The sequence below is a fragment of the Magnolia sinica genome, chromosome 7 (genome assembly GCF_029962835.1).
Source record: "Magnolia sinica isolate HGM2019 chromosome 7, MsV1, whole genome shotgun sequence".
Lineage (NCBI taxonomy): Eukaryota > Viridiplantae > Streptophyta > Magnoliopsida > Magnoliales > Magnoliaceae > Magnolia > Magnolia sinica.
In genome coordinates this window covers 2,240,235-2,265,844 of record NC_080579.1, presented here as the reverse complement: position 1 = coordinate 2,265,844, position 25,610 = coordinate 2,240,235, and the positions used below count along the sequence as shown (strand labels likewise).

At 40.0% G+C, this 25,610-nt stretch overlaps 1 pseudogene; it reads right to left on the bottom strand.

Annotated features, from left to right (window-relative positions):
• Window positions 1-3,489: 3,489 nt before the first annotated feature.
• On the bottom strand, window positions 3,490-23,690 carry LOC131251870 (purple acid phosphatase 6-like; annotated as a pseudogene).
• Window positions 23,691-25,610: the final 1,920 nt, after the last annotated feature.

Sequence of the window (25,610 nt, the reverse complement as noted above, 5' to 3'; positions counted from 1 at the left end):
GATTAGATATCGAAGTTGAAAGATATGAAGTTTTCAATGGTAACCTTTCAATTACCACTGTTTCATGTGAAAATGCCTACTTCAGCTTTGGATCTGCCACGTTTTTTTCTCATACCTTAAAATAAGGGCGAAAATGATGAACAATGTGGATAAAATGTATACATCATAGTGGGGCCCACAAAGCTTTGACACCAGCTAGTTGGTGTTGGGATGACCAGTCAAATCCACCTGAGTAGGTTTACTTAAGTTTCTATCAGACATGGACATCACTGGTCCCATGGATACCGTTATTTTAATCACACATACAATCCTTTAATTAGACATGGTCAATACCATTTACACGAAAAAATAACAATTCATTTCGATCGTTTTTTAGGCAATTATAACCATCCCATTAATGGATTGGAAAAGGATGGTATAGAAAAAAGGCCAAATTAAGGATGTATTGGATAATCTGATTGATGTGATTTTTGCACGGTAGCCTATGGAATGTGTTTTGGACTTATGAACGGTTCAGATTAATCAATTTGAATGTCTAACAAAATCAATGTGACTAAGAGCTGTATAACTTACAGTGCTCTCAGTGCACTGGAGCATTCTCTGTTGATGGTAGATATGATTGAAGGTACTATAAGGTAAACCTCATGGTAGCTTACCATGTAGGCCTGTGTGTTGGACATCCACCCCATTAATCTGATGAACCTTTCCATGGTGGGCCATGAACCTAAAATCAGGGCACTTCATGACTTAGGCGTGCTACACCACATACATCAATTGAGAGTGAATTTCCACCCATTGAAACCTTCCTAATTGTGTAGAGGACCCAATGAGATGTGGTTCAGAATCCGGCCTATCTATTGTGGGCCTCCCACTTGGATGAGGGGTCACACCAAATCTCAGGCCATTCTAAAAATCAAGTGGGCCCTACTAAGTGCTTTTAGATGTTTTAAGTATAAGAATAGTTTCATATGGTGTGGACCTTATGGCCCACCTGAGTTCAGGATATGGCTGATTTTTGGGATATGCTATAAACCAGAAGGGACCCACCAAATGAACGGTGTGGATGTCCATCAGCTGGTCCACATAATGGCCTATATTGAATGGGTTTGTATGATTAGTTGAGGGTTAGTAAATGTGAGAGATGTGGCTTATTTTCCATAGGTGGTCCTCATGACAGGAGGTGGATTGCCTACTGAAGCTACCAGTAGCGTGGTGGCAACTTGATGGTGCTCTATGGTTCATCTATTTTTTTTAAAGATCAATTTAGGGCATGAGACTAAAAATGAGGCAGATCGAAACCTCAAGTGGACCACACTACAAAAAATAGTGGTGACTGAATGCCAACCATTTAAAACTTCCTAAGGCCCTTTGTAATGTTTATTTGCCATCCAACTTATTGATTAAATCACACACACCTAGATGAATGGAAAACATAAAAATCAGCTTCATCCAAAACTTTAGTGCCCCCAAGAAGTTTTTAATGATGGGCCTTCAAGTTCAATTACCACTGTTTCCTGTGGTGTGGTCCACAAGGTTGCAAGTTATGCATTTGGTGGACATTTGATGGAATCCAAAAGGTTAGACTTTTTTTCTTTTTCTTTTCTTTTTTGTTTTGGTTAAAACACCCACACCTCACACACTCACACACTCACACACCATATGAGCACTTGATCCGGTGTTGAAATAGAGTCTGTATGTCACTGAACATGGGTGGAGAGAATTATATTCTCTAAGATTATTCTCTCTAAGGATATTACTTGATGAGAGTTTTCTTGCATAAAGGAAAAGTAGGAAAGAAGCAAGTCATGTATTTATGATATCTATTGTTTTTAGTTTAGAAGAAATAAGTATGATATTGTTCTATATTGTCGAATTACATAAATCTTTATACTTATTTTTCCTTATTTTTTCTTTGACCATTGGGTTTGTTGTTTGAGACTTTGTCTCTGAGGTTTTGCATTGCCCGAATTGATCATGTTGAGGTATTTTCGACAACATGAAATACATGATTTTTGCCCCAAGTCATCATTAGTGCCTAATGAGTTCTAGAATGTCAATTTTATGGGGCTTATGGTAGATGGGCAATACCCTAAAGATTGGAATCATGGGAGCTTTCTATCAGGATCATTTTCAAGGCAATCCATCCCCATTGAAGGTGTGGTCTGGGTCATCGATCGATAAATAGCCCCACTTGTGTTTTTTGGGCCATAGGCCAGTTGTGTTTTTTGCAGTGGTGTGGTGATGGGTTGGGCACTATAGAGCCCACCATGAAGCAGATCTGAAGCTCAAGTGGACAACACCAAAGGAAATAGTGGGGATAATGACACCCAATTAACCATTTGATAAGGTCACATAGACCTATATTAAGGGAAAATACAAATATCAACCTCATCTAAATTTTTGTGGGCCTCAAGAAGTTTTTAATGGTGGGTGTCATCATCCCCACTATTGCATGTGGTGTGGTCCACTTGAGTTTCATATCTACTCATTTTTAGGGTTGTGCCCTAAGATGACTTGAATAAAATAAACAGATGGACAACATAGATATAAAACATATACATCATGATGGGCTCCACACTGCCCAACACATTACCACACCACCACCACCAATATGCAGAAAGGCATTAAAATCAACGGCTATGATCTCTGAATCTAAAAGATTTTTTGGGGCGCCCTCTATCAACAGTGGATCCTACTTTTTTTTTTCCTGATTAAAAAAGCTTTGAGAAAGACCCAGCAGTCTGTTATGCTGGGCTGAGCCGAGGCCCATTTGTATTATCATCTTTGAGAAAGGCAACAATGCAGTCATGGATTTTTGTGTGTGCGCGTATGTGTGACGGTGGACGGTATCATCAAAAGCTTTATTAATAAAAGAAAAATTAGATAAGAAGGAGGGGGACAAAGAGGGCTGTACACGAACCGGGCTAGCCCGATTAACTCGTTCGACTTGGCCCGAAAAAGCTCGACTTGGCTCGACCCAGAATTGAGTTCGGGTCGGGACGGGCCATTTTTTTTTGCCCGAAACTGAGTTCGGGCCGAGTTCGGATAAGTTCCAGTTCGGCCCGAAACTCGACTCGACCTGGCCCAACCTGGCCCGACTCTGTGTGTGTGTGTGTATATATATTATTTTTTTTTCTAAATTCTTACCCTAACCATTTACAGTAATCCATGCCGTCCAAATCGTGGGTCCCTTTGTAGATGAAGCAAAGTCCCAAAAATCTATGACAAAAGCCCTTTCCAAAAATCAATGCCATTTAAGTTACCTGCCAAAGCACTTTCCATGGAGTAGATGGAGAAGAGTCAAAAAATCAAGGCCATCCAAATTGTGGGTCCGGGCTCGGCCCGAACTCACCTGATTGCTGACCGGGCCGGGTTCGAGCTCGACATGTTGGCCTAGTAACCGGGCCGGGCCGGATTCGGGCTAGTTTGGCTGTGACTGGGCCGGGCCAGGTTGAGCCCAGTTCGACCCGGTTCGGCCGATGTACACCCCTAACTAGAGCATGTGTAAATTTGTAATAGTAATCTCTCTCTCTACTTTGTGATGCGGAAGCTGTCTTGCACCTTCCTTGTATCTGAGTTTACAAACTGAAAAACAAAGACCAGCAAATCAAAATCAATATCCAAGCTATATTTCTAAAGAAGAATGAACTCTTAGAGCACTTACTGCTTATAGTGCTCCTAGTTTCAATGGGACACATGGACAGCCTAATGAGAAATTTACGACTGTGGACACCACCTTTTATCCATTGGATATTCTTGAAACAATACAAACTTAACATACTCACTTAGACCTCCTTGTACGGATGATAAATTCCAGGACGAAAATACCCCTCCTTTTCACAGAAACGGATTGGCTACTCCGCCTGCCAACCGCTAATGGCGGATCGTCATGGTCTATGGGCCCCACCATGATTTATGCTTTTCATCCATTATGCCTATATATTTTTCCGGATCATTTTATGGTATGAGACAAAAAATGAGGTATATCCAAATCTTAAGTGTACCACATTACACGAAACAGTGTTGGATGAGCATCAACCATTAGAAATCCTCCCCCATCTAAGTTGGGGCCCACTGTGATGTTTGTGAGAAATCCTCCCCGTCTAAGTTCATTCATAGGGTCACAAAGACATGGATGAAGAGGAAAAACAAATTTCATAATGATCCAAAACTTCATTAACCTCTGAAAGGGTTTCAATGGTAGACGTTCAATTCCCCATTGCCTTTTACAGTGTGGTCCAATTGATAGTTAGATCTATCTTATTTTTTTTCTCAAGCCTTAATATGAGCTCACCAAATAGATGGACAGTTTGGATATAACACAGACATCATGATGGGACCCATGAAGCAACCTAGCCAAAAAAAAAAAAAAAACATATAGGCAGCCTGGTAGTTTTTTTTTTTTTTTTTTTTAATGGAAAGAACTTTTTCTCTCCTACATTTTTCTCTAATACATAATTATGTAAATATGTATATATAAGTATATAAAAATATTTTTCTATCTTTTAATTCATTTCTTTTTGTATTTATTAAGCAAGGATATCTCTTAGATTAGAATGTTGTTTTTTCTTTTTCTTTTTTACACATGCACACACACCCCCATGCACTCACACTAGTGAAATTTCACCACGTATGGATACTCGAACGCTTGACCAGGTGTTGAAACTCCTAAGAGTCTACCACCCGAGTAAGAGTAAGAATCCTAAACTAGGGGGGCAAGCATGAAAATTAGCAGGGCAAGCATGTAAATGGTGGAAATCATTATGCCCACTGTTGGGCCCACTATGGTTTTAATGGTGGAAATCATTATGGCCACTGTTTCCCGTGGTATGATCCACTTGATCTTTTAATATGCTTCAATTTGGGGCTAAACCACTAAAATTAGATGGAAAAACGGATGGATATACCTCATTTTTTGTCTCATACCACAAACTAAGAAATCAACGGGGGAAACATGAAAAGCAGCGGGGCAAACTAGAAAATCAGTGGGGGAAACATGAAAAGCAGCGGGGCAAACTGAAATATGAGCAGGGCAAACTAGAAAAATAGCGGGGCAAACTAGAAAATCAGCGGGGGAAACATGAAAAGCAGCGGGGTAAACTAGAAAATCAGCGGGGGAAACATGAAAATTAGCGGGAGAAACATGAAAAGCAGCGGGGCAAACTAAAAAATCAGCGGGGGAAACATGAAAGGCAGTGGGGCAAACTAGAAAAACAGCGGGGTAAACTGAAATATGAGTGGGGCAAACTAGAAAATCAGCGGGGAAAACATGAAAATCAACGGGGAAAACATGAAAAGCAGTGGGGCAAACTAAAAAAACAGCGGGGCAAACTAGAAAATCAGCGGGGGAAACTAGAAAATCAGTGGGGGAAACATGAAAATCAGCGAGGGAAACATGAAAAGCAGTGGGGCAAACTAGAAAATCAGCGGGGGAAACATGAAAAGCAGCGGGGTAAACTAGAAAAACAGCGAGGCAAACAAGAAAAGCAGTGGGACAAACTGAAATATGAGTGGGGAAAACTATTTGATTTTACTGATGAATTTGGAACTTTGAACATCTTTTCTTTGAGAGTAATGATTTCCTACACCCGGCTGAAAATGAGAGAAAATTCATCAGCTGAAAATCGAAGATAATGAAGAAAAATCCTTCAATTTCAAGAGAAAATGAAAACAAATCAAAGCTCGACCTCAAAGGTCTCTCATAATCCGTGCTTGACCTCAAATCCCAAGCCGTTCTCTCGCCCCAAACCCTCAATTCTTGTTCTTCCTCTCGCTAAGCCTCAAAGCCCCGAAGCCCCAAACCCTCTTCTCTCTCTCTCATTATCCCCACTGTTTCCCGTGGTATGATCCACTTGATCTTTTGATATGCTTCAATTTGGGGCTAAACCGCTAAAATTAGATGGAAAAACGGATGGACGGCGTGGATATACTGCATATATTTAATGTGAGCCTAACTGAGTTTACTTAATACAATGGGAGTGTACTAACTCCCTCGCTCAATTTCATGTTTGCCCTGCTGATTTCCTAGTTTGCCCCGCTGATTTTCTAGTTTCCCTCGCTCAATTTCATATTTTCTCCGCTGATTTTCTAGTTTGCCCTGCTCAATTCCATGTTTGCCCCGCTGATTTCAGTCCCATTTCTTTCATCACTTTCCATTGCATTGCTTTCACTGTTGCCGTTTTCACCCCGTTTCTTCACTTTCGTTTCAGTAAGGGCCTATTTGGCCGGGAGAATCCCATGGGATTAGGAGGGATGGTATGGATTTTAAGGTAATGATGGTGGTGTTAGTGGATTGGAAAAAGATCCATGGGATTGCTATATCTCGAGACAAGTTCACTGGGTCTATTTGGCATGCCCGGCATATCCTAGGATTTTACCTTCCAATCCGTCTAACCAAGGGATGAGATCAATTTTAAGGTAATAATGGTGATGTTAGTAGATTGTTTTAAGATCCATGGGATTGCTGATACATGTCCTTTTCAACGTAGACCTATGTTTACCACGCTCAACTTCATGTTTGCCTCGCTTAATTTCATGTTTGCCCCACTCAATTTCCAATTTGACCGCGAACTGATTAAAATTGATCATGAACTAAATGAAATAGATTTTCGACCATCAACCCGATGGAATCTTGAAAAATAACGAGGTTGGTTGGCTAAATTAGCTTCTCCTACCCCAAAATCATTTGTGGTACTTTAAGTATATCATTCTAGTTTAGGAGATATGCTTGTAAAATAAATAGACAAAGAAATGAATTAAAAGATAGAAAAATATTTCTAGGAGAACTTTTTCTCCCTTACATTTTTCTCTAATACATAATTATATAAATATGTATATATAAGTATATAAAAATATTTTTTTTATCTTTTAATTCATTTCTTTGTCCATGTATTCAACAAGCATATCTCCTAAGTTAGAATGATTTGTTTTTTTTTTTTTTTTTTTACACACGCACACACACCCCCACACACTCACACTAGTGGAATTTCACCACCTATGGATACTCGAACGCTTGATCGGGTGTTGAAACTCCTAAGAGTCTACCACCCGAGCAAGAGTAAGGATCTAAACTAGAATGATTTGCTTAATGTACAATATATGACTTTCATGCAAACATGAAAATGAGCGGGGCAAACATGAAATTCAACGGGGCAAACATGAAAATGAGAGGGCAAACATAAAAATTAGCAGGGCAAACATGAAAATGAGCGGGCCAAACATGAAAATGAGCGAGGTAAGCATGAAAAAGAGCGGGGCAAACATGAAAAAGAGCGGGGTAAACTAGAAAATCAGCGGGGGAAACATGAAAGGCAGCGGGGCAAACTAGAAAAACAGCGGGGCAAACTGAAATATGAGCGGGGTAAACTAGAAAATCAGCGGGGGAAACATGAAAATCAGCGGGAGAAACATGAGAAGCAGCGGGGCAAATTAGAAAATCAGCGGGGGAAACATGAAAAGCAGTGAAGCAAACTGAAATATGAGCGGGGCAAACTAGAAAAACAGCGGGACAAACTAGAAAATCAGCGGGGGAAATATGAAAAGCAGCGGGGCAAACTAGAAAATCAGCGGGGGAGACATAAAAAGCAGCGGGGCAAACTAGAAAAACAGTGGGACAAACTGAAATATGAGGGGGGGCACACATGAAAATCAGCGGGGGAAACATGAAAAACAGCAGGGCAAACTAGAAATCAGTGGGAGAAACATGAAAAGCAGCGGGGCAAACTAGAAAAACAGCGATGTAAATTGAAATATGAGCGGGGCAAACAAAAAAATCAGCAGGGGAAACATGAAAATCAGTGGGGAAAATATGAAAAGCAACGGGACAAACCAGAAAATCGGCGTCCCTTTTTCTATATTTAGAATGGTTTATAACAGTTCTATCCATTTTGAGAGATCATTTTAGGACATAAGACCAAACATGAGGTGGATCCAAAACTCAAAGTGGGCTACACAAGAAACCACACCGTCCCTTTTTCTATATTTAGAATGGTTTATAAAAGTTTCAAATTTGGAACAGCTTAAAACCATTCCTAAATTAAAGATAGAACCGTTCTAAATTCACAATTTTGGTGTAGTGACAAAATTATCTGTATACCAAGAGTCATACTAGGAGGCCCTTATCTCTCTTTTAAGATTTTACAAACACCTATATGCAACTGTTGGAAAGAAACCTCATTTTTCATGACATGCTCTCTTTAGTCTTTTTCTTCCCTCGTCAATATAACAAATCCATGATACACAAACTCAATTACAACAAGTTACCTGTCGACAAGTTCACAAAACCATGATCCCTATATCTTGGAATGCTAGCATGGAAATCCCTTTGTAGAACATCAATCCAAGCTGCAAATATGGACTCTTTTAACTGAGCCCACTTGAGGATTTACCAATTTTTACAAAAGGAATTATAAGGTCCATGCCCAACTATACAAGTTTGATGGATCTAACTGTGATAGCACCCTAAACTCACATAAATTTTAAAGTTGCTACCCTCAAACCTTAGACACTTCTTTAGTTGAACGTTGACCATTACATAGTTTTATGCTACTAATTAGAACATTAAGATTATCCTATTGAAATTTTTTAGACTACTCTTTCCGGAATGAGATTGAACAGACCAGTCTAAATCATGGATGGACGATGTGGATTCCTCACAAACATTACAGTGGGCCCCATCTAACATCCTAACTTCCTCCAAAGGTTTCTCATAATCCGTACTCGACCTCAAATCTCAAACCGTTCTCTCGCCCCAAACCCTCAACTCTTGTTCTCCCTCTCGCTGCGCCTCAAAGCCTCAAAGCCCCAAACCCTCTTCTCTCTCTCTCTCTCTGTTGGCGTTTTCTAGGTATTTTTTTTACATGAGCTTTGATTTGTTTTCATTTTCTCTCGAAATTGAGGGATTGTTCCTCACTATCTTCGATTTTCAGCTGATGAAACCCTTCTCTCTCTCTCTCTGGGGTGAATTTTCTCTCATTTTCAAGTTTGCCCCGCTCATATTTCAGTTTGCCCCGCTTATATTTCAGTTTGCCTCGCTGATTTTCTAGTTTGCCCCGCTCATTTTCATGTTTCCCCCGCTGATTTTCTAGTTTGCCTTGCTCATTTTTATGTTTCCCCCACTGATTTTCTAGTTTCCTCCGCTCATTTTCATGTTTCCCCTGCTTTTTTTCTAAAAGGAGGGCGATGCCCCTAAAACCAACCAGCTGCCACACCTTCCCATTTAGCCCTCCCAACTTTTGACCATAGACCATAGTCTGCTGCTATGATCTCACATCCAAGACCCTAAACCAACCTTAGCGACAACACCTCCAAGGGAAGGCCCACCACAACAACACATAGGCAGCATCCACTAGAAGAAGTAGAGAAGATAGACTGAAGCAGAGAATCATGAAATTGGGCAGGGGAAACTAGAAAATCAGTGGGACAAACTAGAAAAATCAGTGGGGCAAACTAGGAAATTAGCGGGGCAAACTAGAAAATCAGCGGGGCAAACTAGGAAATCAGCAGGGCAAACTAGAAAATCAGCGGGGCAAACTAGGAAATCAGTAGAGGAAACATGAAAATCACATTAAATGTATGTAGTATATCCACGCGGTCCATCCGTTTTTCCATCTAATTTTAACGATTTAGCCCCAAATTAAAGCATATCAAAAGATCAAGTGGATCACACCACGGGAAACAATGGGCATAGTGATTTCCACCGTTGAAACCATAATGGGCCCAACAGTGATGTTTGTTTGTTATCAAACCTATTCAGAAGATCATACAGACATGGATTAATAGAAAAAAACAATTATAAGCTTGATCCAAAACTTCTATAGCCCCTAAGAAATGATCAACAATAGAAGTTCAATTCAAAATTTCATTTGGTGTGGTCCATTTGAACATTGGATAAGTTTAGATTTATCGGCTCAAGCCATGAAAATATCTGTTAAGTTCGTCCCGCTGATTGTCTAGTTTGCCCCGTTGAATTTCATGTTTGCCCTGCTCAATTTCATGTTTGCCCCGCTGATTTCCTAGTTTGCCTTGCTGATTTTGTAGTTTACTCCGCTGATTTTCTAGTTTGCCCCGCTGATTTTCTAGTTTGCCTCGCTGATTTTATAGTTTGCCCCACTGATTTTCTAGTTTGCCTCGCTGATTTTCTAGTTTGCCCCGCTGATTTTCTAGTTTGCCCCGCTAATTTCATAGTTTGTCCCGCTGATTTTCTAGTTTGCCCCGCTGATTTTTTAGTTTGCCCCGCTGATTTTCTAATTTGCCTCGCTGATTTTCTAGTTTCCTCCGCTCAATTTCATGTTTGCCCCTTTGAATTTCTAGTTTGCCCCCCTCAATTTCATATACAACTGAAAGTTGGGCAGTTCAACCCGACCGACCTGTGACCGACCCAACATTGGGTTAGGCTCGGGCAGGATATATCAGGTCCGATCTCAAGCTTGGGCTATACAAACACCAACCCGATAAAACTTAGGTTGGGTTTGGGTTGAGGTCTCAGGTTGCCTGACCCAACCCGAACCCAATCAATATATTAGTTACTTATAAATTATAATTGAGTGTGGATTGTATGTGTAGAAGGTACACTAGTGATGTCGGGTCTCATTTGTCCACGTCATTTCCAAGGACTTAACCTAACAAGATATGTCAGATTTCTTTCTCCCAAATAGACATGTATACACTTGACCAACCTAATCAACCCATCGAGCCCTCTTGGGTTGGGCTTGGGATGAGAATTCCCAACCCAAGATTTGGTTGGGTTAGGTCAAGGTTTAGGTATAGGAACCTTGGGTTGGGTTAGGGTTGAGCACCAACCCGAACCAACCGGCCCGACTTTCAGCCCTAATTTCATGTTTGCCCTGCTCAATTTCATGTTTTACCTGCTAAATTTGTAGTTTTTCCCACTCAATTTCATGTTTGCTTCGCTTAATTTCATGTTTGCCCCGCTGACTTTCCAGTTTGACCGCGAAGTGATTGAAATTGACCACGAACTGAATGAAATGGATTTTCAACCATCGACCCGATGGAATCTTAGAAAATAACTAGGTTGGTTGGCTTAATTAGCTTCTCTTACCCCAAAATCATACGTGGTATGTTAAGTAAATCATTCTAGTTTAGGAGATATGCTTGTTAAATAAATAGGCAAAGAAATGAATTGAAAGACAGAAAAATATTTTTATATACTTATATATACATATTTACTAAATTATGTATTAGAGAAAAATGTAAGGGAGAAAAAGTTCTCTATGTAAAAAAAAAAAAAAAGAAGTCGGACTGCCACGGCACTGCCGCCGAACCTACCGCCAAACTGGCGGTAGTGCCGCAGCCTTCTGTGAATTTTTATTTTTATTTTTTGCAATGTTACTTTTGTAAGTCCCATCATGAGGTCTGTGTTATATCCAAACCGTCCATCTATTTGACGAGCTCATATTAAAGCTTGAGATGAAAAATAAGATAGATCTAACTATCAAGTGGACCATACTGTAAAAAGCAGTGGGGAATTGAACGTCTACCATTGAAACCCTTTTAGGTTACAGAATTTTGGATCATTATGAAATTTGTTTTTCCTCTTCATAAAGACCTTTGTGGCCTTGTGAATAGATTGGATGGAAAATAAATGTCGTGGGCCCTACAAAATTTTTAACGGTGAAAATCAATTTTCCCGCTGCTCTTTGTGGTGGGGTCCAGTTGATCTTTGGATATGATTTTTTTTTTTTTGGGATAATGCTCCGAAATTATTTCGAAATATGGATGAACGTTGTGGATATAATAAATACATAGCTGTGGGGCCATGTAACTTTGATATCTTTTGAGCCGTTCGTACAACTCTCGGTTCAAGGAGCGTCAGCGCTCGTCTTCGAAAGGAAGGTGGGGGTAATTTCGTCCTAAAATTCTGACTCCGTACGAGGAGGTCCAAGTGCCTATTCTAAGTTTGCATTGCTTCCAAAAAACCACTGGATAAAAGGTGGAGTCAACAGTCGTAAAGTTCTCTTCTTTTGAGGTGGCATATATAAGTTTGTAGCCCAGATTCAGCTTTACATGCAGCACACGTGCCAGCCTAGTAAGTGAGTGAACATCTGAGCCGTGCATAAGGTGGACCCCCGGACGAAGATGACCACATGCAAAATCAGTTCAGTCCCCTAATCAGGAAGGCCACACATTGGTGTTGAACGTAGGCCGTTGGTGATTTTATTTAACCCGTCCATTCTTTTCTTATAAGGGTGGCCCACCTGATGAGGCGATCAGCCCTAATCTTGAATATGGTCTAACGGTGGGGTGACCTGATGCTTCAATCAGATACCCTACAAACTTCCAGGTTTGCACGTGTGTTCCGTGTGAGGCTAGTAAATCTCTACTATAAAATACTAACCTCTACTCTCATCTCCTCTTTCGTTGCGTGCACTCGCACGTATCCAAATTCAGCAATCCTCACAAAACTCCAACCGTCAGCCTGCAGCAACATCCAAACCAAAATTCATACCATAAAGTATCCGTACATGTGTTCCACATGTATCTGAACCGTTCATCTATTAGGGCCCAAGAAAGCACACCCGTCGATCCCAGTATCTGACTCGAGTCTCCTGACGGCTGCAAATGGGCAGTCAGGATAACACCGATAGACAGCTAGGATCATCTGAGAGGGGTCATTTTTTGGCGTGTGGCCTACCAGAGTAGGGTACTCTAGATGAATGGTCCAGATCTTCTCCATGTGTACTTGCTAACTAATTTAGATATTAGGATCATTTGGACTCGAGCCTGTGAGTGGTAACCATGATTGCATTAGGCTCGATCCGATCTGGACCGTCCATTAGGTCCACCAAAGATTTCGCGGAATATCATGGAAAAGTCAGACCGATTGGATGATCCCATCCATCTATAAGCTGGCTTTACTTATTTTTAGCCATCCATTTCTCAAGCAATGGATAAGATGGTTAGGATTGCACAATAAAAATGGTACTTTAGGACCATATTCAACCCCAGATAGGGTCCAACAAATAGATGGATGTGATTGTTGATACAGGCAAATTCTATAAACGATCCTGACCATCCATCTTATAGGGTGTTGATTGGATGAAGTACTTACACTGCCGGGAAACTGATCCAATTCAAAGCCAGCCATTCCAATAATAGCATGAACGGGTGCAGTGTAGTTGCTGTGATCATATGTGTCCACACCATCTTTATCTTTTGTAGGCATGGCCATGAACTCTTTTTGGTACACCGCACATGTTCTCTCGTAGTTGTGTACATGCCCAAACAGAACAAGATCCACCTTCCAAAAATAAATAAATAATAAGATTATGGTCCTTTGGATTTGCTGATTTGGACGGTCAGGATGCGTTTGGATGCACAAGTGAATAGAATTGCGAAAGCTAGAGTCACCCCCTCCCATCTGCACAAGCACATGAAACACGTGTGCTAGATCTGAGCTTTTGATCCCATGAGCCATGGTGCTTAGATCTTCTGGGAGTAAAAATCAGGTTGTTTGGCTGCTTGGGTGGACCGTAGTGTATAAAAAAAATGGACGGCAAGAATGATTCTTTTATATATGTGACCCATTTGAAGTTTGTAACAGCCTGATTTTAGGTTAGAAGATCAAGACAGTGTGGTCCAGCAGATTAAAAGCTCTGATCTCATACACTCGCGCAGATAACAGTGGAGGTCTATAAAGGGACTAAAGCTTTTTAGACCGTCAACTGTTTCCACACGTGTGAGACCCACCTGGCGGTTGAACTAACTGATTTTTCATTTATATGTCATCTACCAGGTGTGCCCCATCTGATAAACGGCTCAGATGTTATTGAATCACTTACCTTGGGGTCCATCAGTAGTGGCTCTACAGCATCGACGAAGGCAGAATCAACGCTCGGGAGAAGTCCTCCTGCAGATGAATACATGGGCCTATGTCTGCAATCACCAAACGCTTCAAATGAACGTCTGAGATCATCGTCCAATCAAGGGACCAAAAACCACTCTACTAAATCCATCCATTGAAACAAAGATACTGTTCATCTATACTCAATCACCCAATGCTAGTTAATATTGATGGGACATTAAGTGGTCCACACAAAAGTGGGTCCCACTACAGTAGCTAATCGTGTAACCATTTCCCTACAGTCCATTGTTTTAGTATAAGGGTGGCCCACCTTCGGAGTAAACTGGTCTGATTTTTGGTTGTGGCCATCTCTATTGTTCGGGCCACCTTATGTACGGCTGGGATGTCCCATACACTTGCCATGTTGGCACGAGTGGTGCATGTAAAAGCGTGTGAGAGAAGGGTGCATGTAAAAGAAATCATTTCCCATGATGGGCTTTTGGCCTTGATCAATCAATCTGGGCCCAGGCCGGCCTGGCCCACTTGTACTCTAATAAAGAAAATAAGAAGAAGAAAAAAAGATCTTTCCATCAGTTGGGCTACATTGTTTAGATCTTCTGGTCTAAAGGTCAGGTTATTTCACATCTTAGGTGGGCCATACCGAGGAAAACAAATGGATGGATAGAAAGGTAATATTTACTGTAAGTATAGTGGTCCACATCCCTTTTCAATGGCTTTGAACCCATTTTATGTGTAGTTTTATATAATTGTAATTTGATGAGATAGGTTGAGCTTTTGGAAAAGCTGATCAGATTACCCTGTGAAAATGACCCAAGGTGTCCTTGATCGATCAACGGCTCCCAAGTCCTTCTTCATCCAATCATACTGTAAATAAAAATAAAAAATAAAAAATCAATAATTAGTTTGAGAGGGAGAGAGACAGAAATGAATGATCACATGCAATCATAGCATGATAAGTCACCAAGCTAAATACTATATTTTGGAAGTCAACAAGCTAAATATTATATTTTAGAAGTTTGGATTTTCTGCTTATCTGATGTAGAGCGGGTCGCAGACAATTTCATGGCCAAGATGGATCAGAAAAGGCCCGGTCGACGACAGAAGTGATCCGGACCATCGGACCTTAGATCGGGCGTATCTCGCAATCCGGAATGAGTTATCTGACGTAAAATATATGATTTTGGGGTAGAACGAGCTACTTTAGCCAACCAACCCTGCTATGCCGGGTTGCGCAGCCCGGAATTGCGAAAAACCCCTTGATCGATGGTCGTTTCCCTGTTTTAATTTCGTTTTTACTATAAATAGTAAGTTTTAGTTTGATTATAACTCTTCATCCGTCGGGCTTTAGGAGTTGCGCCCAACGTGAAAAGAGCTTAGAATAATTAGGGGAACGGTTTGGTGAAGCCAAATAGGACACTTACTATTTTTGGCCGAAAACCTTGCGCACTAGTAGACATCACGACCGTCTATAAATAGTAAGTTTACTATTTATAGTAAGTCGCGGATTCTAGGAGTTTGAGTTGTAGTTTGATTATGATTTCTTTCCCATTGCTTGATACCCTTATTTAAAGGGTTGTGAACTCGTTTTTAATTCATTCATCAATCAATTTCGAATTTATTAGAATTTATTTCTATTTTCTGCTTTCTTTCCTCGTGGATTCGAGAAGTCTCTGTGAGGAGTCCAGAGAAGTTCCGTAGATTTGGAATAATTATCCTCTTGAGGAAGACGGTGCTCGACCTCACGTCCTCCCCTGCGTCATTATCCTAAGTAGAAATTTGGTATTTGTTGTAATATGATTGTGCCACATCATCATTGACTGCATTTAATCACATTGCTACAAGCAGAAAATCAGACTAATTTTTATGCTAGGCGATCTTCATAACAGGCGACACAAGGTAACAATTTTCAGCATATTAGTGGAAAAAGGTTAAGGCTGCATGAGATCGTTGCACACAGGAAACAAAATTACGGTTATAGGGTTAAATTGTAACTAATATGAATCCAGATCCTCTGTTTGTCACAGAGGAAATTTATATTTATTGCAATGTGATTAGGCCACATCATCACAGATTGCATTTAATGCAACAATGCTGACAACATCAATAATAATATAGACCAAGCATGATGCAGGAAAATATAAAATAATCTCTATTTATGGCTAGCAGAGGATCTAAATTCTACTAATATATGTGTATTGTACCTGCTCGGAACCCTTACTGCAATCGTGTTCCGTTGAAATTACAGTGAAGTGAACGCCTGCTTGTTCGATCGAGTACCATGGTTTATCCTTGGCGGGTGTAGGCATAGGAAAATAGGTTTCGTAAGGGACGCCACACTCTCCACCTGAATCTGGAGTTCCATACACCGATCCCGACCCTCCATAATCTCTGTAGATTTAAACATGAGTATGTTATTATTTCACCCATTCCAAGTAAAAAAGAAAAGGTTGGTGGACAGCTAGTTGTAAAAATATTTTCCAATCCATCACCTAAAAAAGCCATCCTCAAATTGATAGATGAACTCATTATGTATTAAAGATTAAAAAATTTAATTACTAAACCTAAAATGCAATCAACTCATTTTTTTTTTCTTCATGAAACAACATTCTTAGAAAATGTTTTCTACCAAAAAATGAACTCTCAGTAGGAAGAAAATGTCACTTTCTTGAAAAGTATTTTTCTCCTAAGCCTTCAAATAAATCCTAAATTCAAAAAGAAAAATTGAGAATTATTTTTCTTAGAGCAGCAATGAAAGACGTTACCTCTCATGGTTACCAATGGCAGTCATGTAAGAGACATGGGAGGCGACTGGTGTGATGAGTTGAAGAAAATAATCCCATTCAACCAAGAAACCTGTTGCGTAGCTTATATCTCCAATGTGGAATATCAAGTCGACGTTTCCTGATTCTACTTCATCCGCCAAAGCTTTAACCACCAATAGCAACCCAGGCTATATGGGCGCAACCAACCAAGGCAACTGTTAACAATTGTGTATATCTACATGCATGCATGCACATGTGTGCATGTATCCTATGTTGGGGAACATGGAAGCACACATAGATGAATCAAGCAAGTACTCCAATCACACAATCAAGTCTAATAACAAACAAGCTGAATTTCTATAAAAACATGTGCATGTATATGCATGCATGCACGGATGCGTTGACATAACTCATAGTTAGAAAAATTCAAAAAATCGATTTAACATAAAGGTCGGCTGAGTCGAGTAATTGGATAGGTTTTTTCTAGTTTACTTTCTATCTTTCTTCTGTTTTTTTGTTTTTTGTTTTTTTTTTTCGTAATAAATGAAATTTCATCATTTTCTTTTTTATATAAATAGATAGAACTATCTATAAAATAATTTTGTAAATATAATCATTTGTATTTTAAAATCTTACTTTATTTCACTACTCTTCATCGACTATGTCTTTAATCCATTTTTGAAAATAGTAAAATTACTGTTAAAAAGGAAGTCAGACTGCATCCTGCCATTGCTTAGACGATATAGGTCCGAGTACGGCTCCGTGGAGCCCACCATGATGTATGTGTTTTATCTATTCTGTTCATCCATTTTTTTTTCCAGATAATTTTAGGGTATAAGCGGAAAAAAATTGAGGATCAAGTGGACCACAAAATGGAGATTGAACACTTGTCATTAAAAACTTCTCGAAAGATACAAAAGTTTTGGATCAAGCTGATATTTGTATTTTCCCTTCATCTAGATTATATCACCTCATGAACGGTTGGTTGATAAATAAAACTTCACGGTGACTCTAATGAATGTTTCAATGGTGGGTATCATTATCTCCACTGCTTATTTATTTATTTATTTATTTTTACACACACACACCGCCACAGTGGCATTTCACACCTATTTATTTATTTATTTTTACACGCCACTTTGGGTGTTGAAACGCTTGAGAGTCTACCACCTGAGCAAGAGTAAGGATCCACTGCTTATTACTTTGTGGTTTACTTAGCTTTGGACTTATCTAATTTTTTTAGCCCATATTCTAAAATGATTTAGAAAAATGAATGAACAACGTAAATAAAACACATACATTATGGTGGGCCCACAGAGCCCTTGCCTGGATGGATTATTGTCTAGGTGAGGACAGGACGCAGTTCACTACCCTTTAAGAAATGGTAACTATGGACAGCGATTTCAACCTTTCTAAATCATATGGACAATTCCAATTAGTAGACAACAATCTAGACCGTTTAACATAGGTGATCAGCAATTTCAACCATTCAAAAGTAGGTGACATCTATATGGATTATTCAAAGGTAAGCGGACAAAGACATCGATCATTCCAAGATGGTAGGCAGCAATCTAGACCATTTAAGAGTTGGTGGGCAGTAATATGGGCCATTCCAAGATGGTGGACAGCAATATAAACTTATCCTTCCATAAATATATGCAAAGATATGACAATTTCTTAGGAGTACTTGATTGGTGAATGGGGATGACAACATTACTGATAATTCATTTTTTGTTGTATTTTTGTCGTGTGAAACAATATTGCTAATTAAGGTCGAACCAAGCAAGGGCCATGAATGGACCTGATTGGTGAATCACTCTGCCACGTGTATGATCTATGATATTACAGTTCTTCATGCTTCTACTATTTCATCTCCAAAGAAGAAGGGATAAGAGAACTCACTACACATATCATCTTGGGTAAACGTAGTAACAATGGACGTCTCTGATTTCCCATTCCCATATTGAACTTGCTGTGGACTTTTATCTCCACTAATCCAAGTTATTCTCATCTGCAACCATCCCACTCCACCGTTAAAATGCCATTGTATGCAATGCAAGTAAGTTGTATGTATGTATGTATTTATTTATATGTATGTATGTACCTGAATCTATGTAGAGTGCAAAAGGGGCTGGCATGGACTAGGGCTGAAAGTTGGGTGGGTTCAACCTGACCGACCCGCCATTGGGTTGGGCTTAGGCGGGATGCACCGGCTTTGGTCTCGAGCTTGGGCTATATAAACACCAACCCAGTAAAACTTAGGTTGGGCTTGGGTTGCCTGACCCAACTCGAACCTGATCAATATATATGGAACTTATAAATTATAATTAGTATAGATCATCTGTGTTGAAGGCACAGGAAATTCCGGTGCCGTCGGCACCCATTTATGATAACTCAAGCTAACAAGATATGCTGAATTTCTCTCTGCCAAATAGTTTGCATGCTACACAACACGACTTTTAAACAAGTATTAGTCCAGTATTTTAGCTTGTTTGTTTAGAAAAAATAAAGTTCTTTATGGTTTATAACTACATATATAATTAATAAAATCATAGGTACAAAAAATAGAATGTGTATTGAAATATACTAAACTAATGTAATAACAAAAATATTAACATGTTTTTATCCGTACAATCTGACCAAGCCGACCGAGCCCACTTGGGTTGAGCGTGGGTTGAGAATTCTAAACCCGAGATTGGTATGAGTTGGGTTAGGGTTGAGGTATAGGAACCTTGCAACTAGCCCAGCTCAAGCCTATACCTGTGCTGATCCATAGAATCACCAGGTGGGCCAACCATTCATGAAGTGGGCCATAGACTATTGATCATTATCTTTTTAATGGTACATTTTCTTTTTCAACATCATGTTGTCCACCTGATGAACATAGCAACCCAACTTGCTGGGTGAGGGGATTTTCAAAGTGGGTCCACCTGATGAATGGCCCAAACCACACACAGTGGCGACCACGACGGAACACTTGCAGCGAATCAATCGCATTGCTGTTCTTTGCCTGTATGTGTATATAACTTCATGAAGACTGGAATTACCGTTGTGCCGGTTGAATCTACGCTTGAGAGATGACCATACAAGGGCATCTGAGGATTGGCGAATTTCAACGGACTGGATGTTGTCAATATACAAGGTGTTTGGAACCCGCCGGCGAAGAAAAAAAACTCAATGTCTGTTCGGAAATTAATGACATGGAATGTTACGGAGCCACTGCAAGTTGTAACCAGACAAACTGTTCACTCCCCAAGTGCAGGGTTGTGATGTAGTAATAAACTCGGTAAGACCGAGGTCGAATCCACAGGGACTGATACCTGTACGTTATCTGAAACCAAGTAGAACTAGAACTAGTCTAGGATGCGATCTAAACCAAATAGAATTTAAGAAATAATTGTGGAATGGTTATCTAAAACTTTAAGGAATTCAGAGGAAGGAAACTAGGGATTCAGAGGATCTACTTGTAGGGATCAGGGAGATCTTATGCCTGCATTAAGATTTATGGAAATCAAACTGAACCTATTTGATCTGGTTTTCAAGAAATGAAAGGTATGTGAATTAGAATGGATTCCATCATCTAACCATGCCCAGGAGACAAAGCAAATAACAGATTAAACTAATTACCAACCAATCAAATGTACATGAAAGTTAGGAAGAGTACTATCATCCAACCATGCCCAGGAGACGATGGTGAACAACAGGGCCTCCTGACGTCATAAACATCAAAAGAGAAAAAAAAAATTCAAAGCCATTGCAAACCCATTGTAATTTCAGTCACAACAGACCATTAAAGACTGAAAAGAATATTCCTTTAATAATCAACTCAAAACCAAGTTCAGTTCATAAATTTAAATGAAAAGCAGGAAATAGTGTCTCCCATCTCGCTATAGGCTTCACCTCTTAGCCCTAGCTAAGAGGTTTAGCCACACATGATTAGGGCTGAATTCCAATTAAAAGAAAGAAGAAGAAGAAGAAGAAGAAGAGGAAGAAAGAGAACCGGTTCAGCCGTTTTCCTCCACTGCTCGTTACAGCAGAAGGCCAAGCTTTGGATCCACACGCTGGCAGCAGCCACGTCTCCCTCTTTTTTTCTTCCTCCCTTCAATACCCTCCAGCCTCTGTTTCTCTTTGTACTCCCCACGCTACAGGCTTCACCTCTTAGCACTTTCTTTTTTTTTCTCAAAGCTCTCTCTTTTCTTCCTTTTATCCCCTGCTAGGGACGGAGGAGCGAGGTGTTGTATTTGAAACGGAAACAAATCCGTTTACGCAGACAGAGCTGACGCAGCCGAGAATTTCGCAGCCGGAAGAACGACATGGTCGGTGATGTTCACCGCGGATATCTTCGAGAAAAATTCCTTGCACGGTCAGTTTTCACTCCTGCTCCATCTGAATGGCTTGGATCATCGTGAGGTATGATGATGGTGGCCCACCAGAGTCGACGTAGCTTCCTGCTGCGGAACAGAGTCGCCGCAAGTCGACTCTGCCACCTGCGATGGCCCATTCTTTGAGGCCGAGTTGAAAATCCACTCCGTCCATTGAATGAGGAATGAAAAACCAGGTGAGAATGGCTGGTTGCGGATCAAAATCGGTGTGGCCCACGGATTTCTTCGTTGCACCGTCTATCCTGCGTTTACATGCACTGTACCTGTGTGTGTGTGCATGGGACAAAAAAAGAAAGTTAGGCGACGGTTTTGGTCACCTCGCAGAGCATATGGACGGTTCTGATTTTCGAAACCTGTGATGGATGGGGCCCACTACACAAAAACGGATGAACAGCGTCCGCCCGCTGTTCTCCGCATGCGAGAAGGATCGGGTCAGCGCCGCTGACCCGATCGGCTTGATTCGGCCGTGCACTGGCAATTCAATGGGGTCCACTCGTGATGAATCTATGCAATCCTCTCCGTCCATCTTCTTCCCCTTTTAATTTAAGATGTTGATTCCAAAATTGAAGCGCATCCAGAGATTAGGTGGGCCCCACTTGAGGTTTTAAAGGGCTGCTCTATCCGTTGAGCCACTTCCACAGTGATCCAATGGCTGATTTTTGATGCGTACGGTTAATTCATGATCATCAGGTCTCATAGATCGTTTGGAGCCAATCGGACAGTGGGAACCCCATAATCCTGCATTCTGGATGTCTTTCAGGCCTGCTTGAGCTTCGGTTTCTCGATTTTTCCGGGTCCCTGATGTGTAATTCTGTTGATCTTGGGTCTCTGGAGTCCGTCCCATGCTTTGGTGTCATTAGAGCGTTAAGTCCATGCTTTAAGCACCTTTTTCGATCCAGGCTCGTACATACACTCTGCATTACAAACACGATTAATCAGGCCATTAAGCGGTATTATGCGTGTAAATCTATGCAACAATTGGGTCTGATATGCAATATTTGACCCTCAACACAAACTCCCTTCTCATATTTCTTACATTCCTTTCTTTTCACAGCCTAGATATGCTGGGTCTGTACTCACGTATTGAGCCTGCATTTCATGCAAATTACAAATTCCATCAGTTTTTTTTTTTTTTTCTCAAAATACTTTCTTAGAAAATTAACATTTTCCACTTTTTTGGTACTGAATCTATACATGTAGGGATATGGTTGGTTAATCCAAGCCATTGATTTGATGGCCCCAGTGGATGAACCATGACTACAAAATCTCTTCAATTAGTCAATGCTAACCTTTTTATTATTGGGATGTAAATACATGGTTAAGAAGAAATGCACCAACTGTCAACATTTAATGGAGATAAGATAAAAGATTTGATGGTTAGAATTTTTTAATTTGGGAGATTTGTTTAGCTTGGTCCATTCATGATGGGGCAATTGGATTAATGGCCTGGATAAGCCAGCTATGAGCCCCTCATGTACAAAGAGGAAAGTTCACCAATCAACACAAATAAGAAACTCACCCTTAAAATTAATATTGTAGACTTACAGTGTGTTTGGTTGCACCAAATATCAATAAATTTCATTACATATTAAATATATAATGAAATTTCATGATATTTGGTGCAACCAAACACACCCTTAAATGGTAATAAAGTTATAAAAATTATTTTAGGTCACTAAAAATAACAATTTCTAGATTGTAAATGACCCATAAGTGATCAGATTGTTCAATTTAGAATGGAATTTGACTTAAAAATAATTTTAAGTCAGTAAAAAATAGCAATTTCTGAATTGTAAAATTATTTTAGTACTGAATTTGGACTAAAAAAGAAGAAGAAAAGTTGTTTTTATTCATTTATTTATTTATTTTTACCTTGACAGGATAATGGCAAAGAAGAGGAAGTGTGCTTCTGTCACCTGTTTGAAGATAAAGCCATTCATTTGTAATACAGTTAGAAACACTGCATACAAACAAAAACATTCAAGATATAAGTCAGAAAATAGAAAAAATAACTTTTTCTTGATAAATACTATGATAATTGATTTTGGAGTAGTGGGACCCATGTAGATAATCCAAACTGTTGATCTAATGGGACAATAGAGGATGTGGGATTCCATGGAAATCCCATTTGTTGTTGAAATTAAATAACAGCAATGATCCATGTACATTAGAATTGGGACCAAATATCGACCATGGTCTATCTACATTGAGGCCCATCAGAGCAACACGGTGGACAACCTACACATGGGCCCACTTGATATATATATATATATATATATATATATATATATATATATATATATATATATATATATATATATATATATATTTTCCTTCTCTCACTTACTCTGAATGGGAAGGTGTGATCATGGCCACCCAATCCGACTCGGCAGGAAGTAGCACACCACTTACAGTGACCGTCACCAATTCTTCATTCGAAATAGCTGAATTAGAGCTGATATTGATTTGAAGATATGGATTCGGATCAGGACATTCGGCCAAGGCTCTTCTATTCAAGACCTGGAACTCCGAAATCGCAGTGTGGCCATTGAATTCGTTCGTCGGACCGAGTTCAAAACAAAGAGAAGAAAGAAAGAAGAAAGAGAGGAAAACCCAAATCAGATTGTGATGTTTTATGAAGAAATTCAAAGGCATGATTGAGAATTTTGAAATGTAAGTGAGTTTGAAGGCTCAAGATAGTGATTTTGATATTTGAATTTTGGGTTTTCTATTTTTCTTGTTTGGTATGTTACAAGAACATGAATGTACAAAAAATGGCACATGTGCATTGTAGTTTCCGGATATAAGGGTAGAGATATTGCTGTGGGTCTGTGACTTCTGCTAGATTCGTGGAAGGTGGAAAGGACGTGGGACTTTTGATACATGCAGCCCTATGCAGTCTAACCGGGATGGTGGTGAGGATCACTTACTATACGAGTGGCATGAAACTCAAATCTGAGCCGTCCAAATAGTGGGACATGCTTTAGATGGGTAATATTACCCAAACATTAAGGTAAAAGTGTGATCCTAATTGGTAAGTTGGTGGGAAGCTTATGGACTGAAAGTCGATGAAGGTTTTTCCGTATATGAAAGGGTTGTCCAATCGATCTGATCTTGAGTAGATAAGGAATCTATATGGGTCCACCATTTGGACGGTTCTGATTTGAGGAGACTCCAATATGTAAGGTGGAGTCTGACCTGTTACCTAGTTATGATGCATACACCTTCAGTGTACCAAAACCATATTACGGTGGATTTCAGGATTTAGGAAGATACCGAGAGCATAATCTATTGCTTTGGCAACTTATGCCAAGCTGGATTCGTTAACATGTCTTTAGGACGGCGAAAATGGGATGCGACCCGGGAACCAGAGACGTGGGTGGGACTCTGGCCGTGGGGCCCACATATACTTATGCATTGTATATCCACGCCGTCCATCTGTTTTGCTAGATTTTTTTTAAATCATGGTACCAAAAATTAAGAAGATAAAATTTCCAGGGGGATCACACCACAGGAAACAATGATCAATGGCCTTAAACACTTTTTATGGGCCACAAAAGTTTTGTGATTTGTCTTCATCCCTGTCTGTGTGAGCCTATCAACACGTTGGATGGCTAATAAACATTACAGTGGAGCCTAGGAAGTTTTTAACGGTGGACGTTTAATAACCATTGCTTCCTATGATGTGGTCCAGCTGAAATTTGGGTCTGCTTCATTTTTGGTACTATGAATAAAAAACAAAAAAAAAATGGCAAAACGGATGGACAGTGTGGATATACAATGCATACATTGAGGTGGGCCACAATGTCAGGGTCCCACCCACATTGCTTGTTCCGGGAAAGGTGGGCCGCACCGTAATCATCGCTTGAAATTAAGATCAAGCTATCTATTGATTTGATACTGTATCCCGCTCACTAATTAGATTTGCTGGATTTCCTTATCAGGGATCATCATGGGAAGCGGATTGGCTGGTTTACCACACATCCTGTATATAGCTGGTGTATTGACGTCAGCAAGCAAGCTCTGTAGGTCAAAGCATGCGGTATGTGTTAAATCCAAAACGTTCATTCATTTGGAGAGCTCTTCTTAAGGCTTGCGAAGAATATTAAGATATATCTAAAGATCAACTGGACCACACGGCCAAAAACAGTGGGGGACTGAACGTATACCATTGAAACCCTTTTGGGGGTCACAGAAGTTTCGGATCAATATGAAATTTGTTTTTTCTCTTTATCCATGTATTTTTAACCTTATTAACAGATTGGATGGAAAATAAATGTTATGGTGGGCCCTACAAATTTTTAAAATGTGAAATTCATTATCCTCGCTGCTATTTTTGGTGTGGTCCATTTGAGATTTCAATATGATTCAACCTTTTTTTTCTAATGGTCTAAAATGATCTCGAAAAATGGATGAACGGTATGGATATAATAAATACATCATTGAAGGGGCCATTTAACTTTCATCTCATTTGAACCGTTCGAATAACCCGGAGCTCGAGGCGCGTCGGCGCTTATCTTCGCACGACACGTATCTACACCAGCTATAGAGCTGGTGTGTGGTAACGCCAGCCAATCCGCTTCCATCATCATGGTGTGGCCCACTTTTTGCATGAGAGGTGACATGATGGCCTGAAAAAATGGT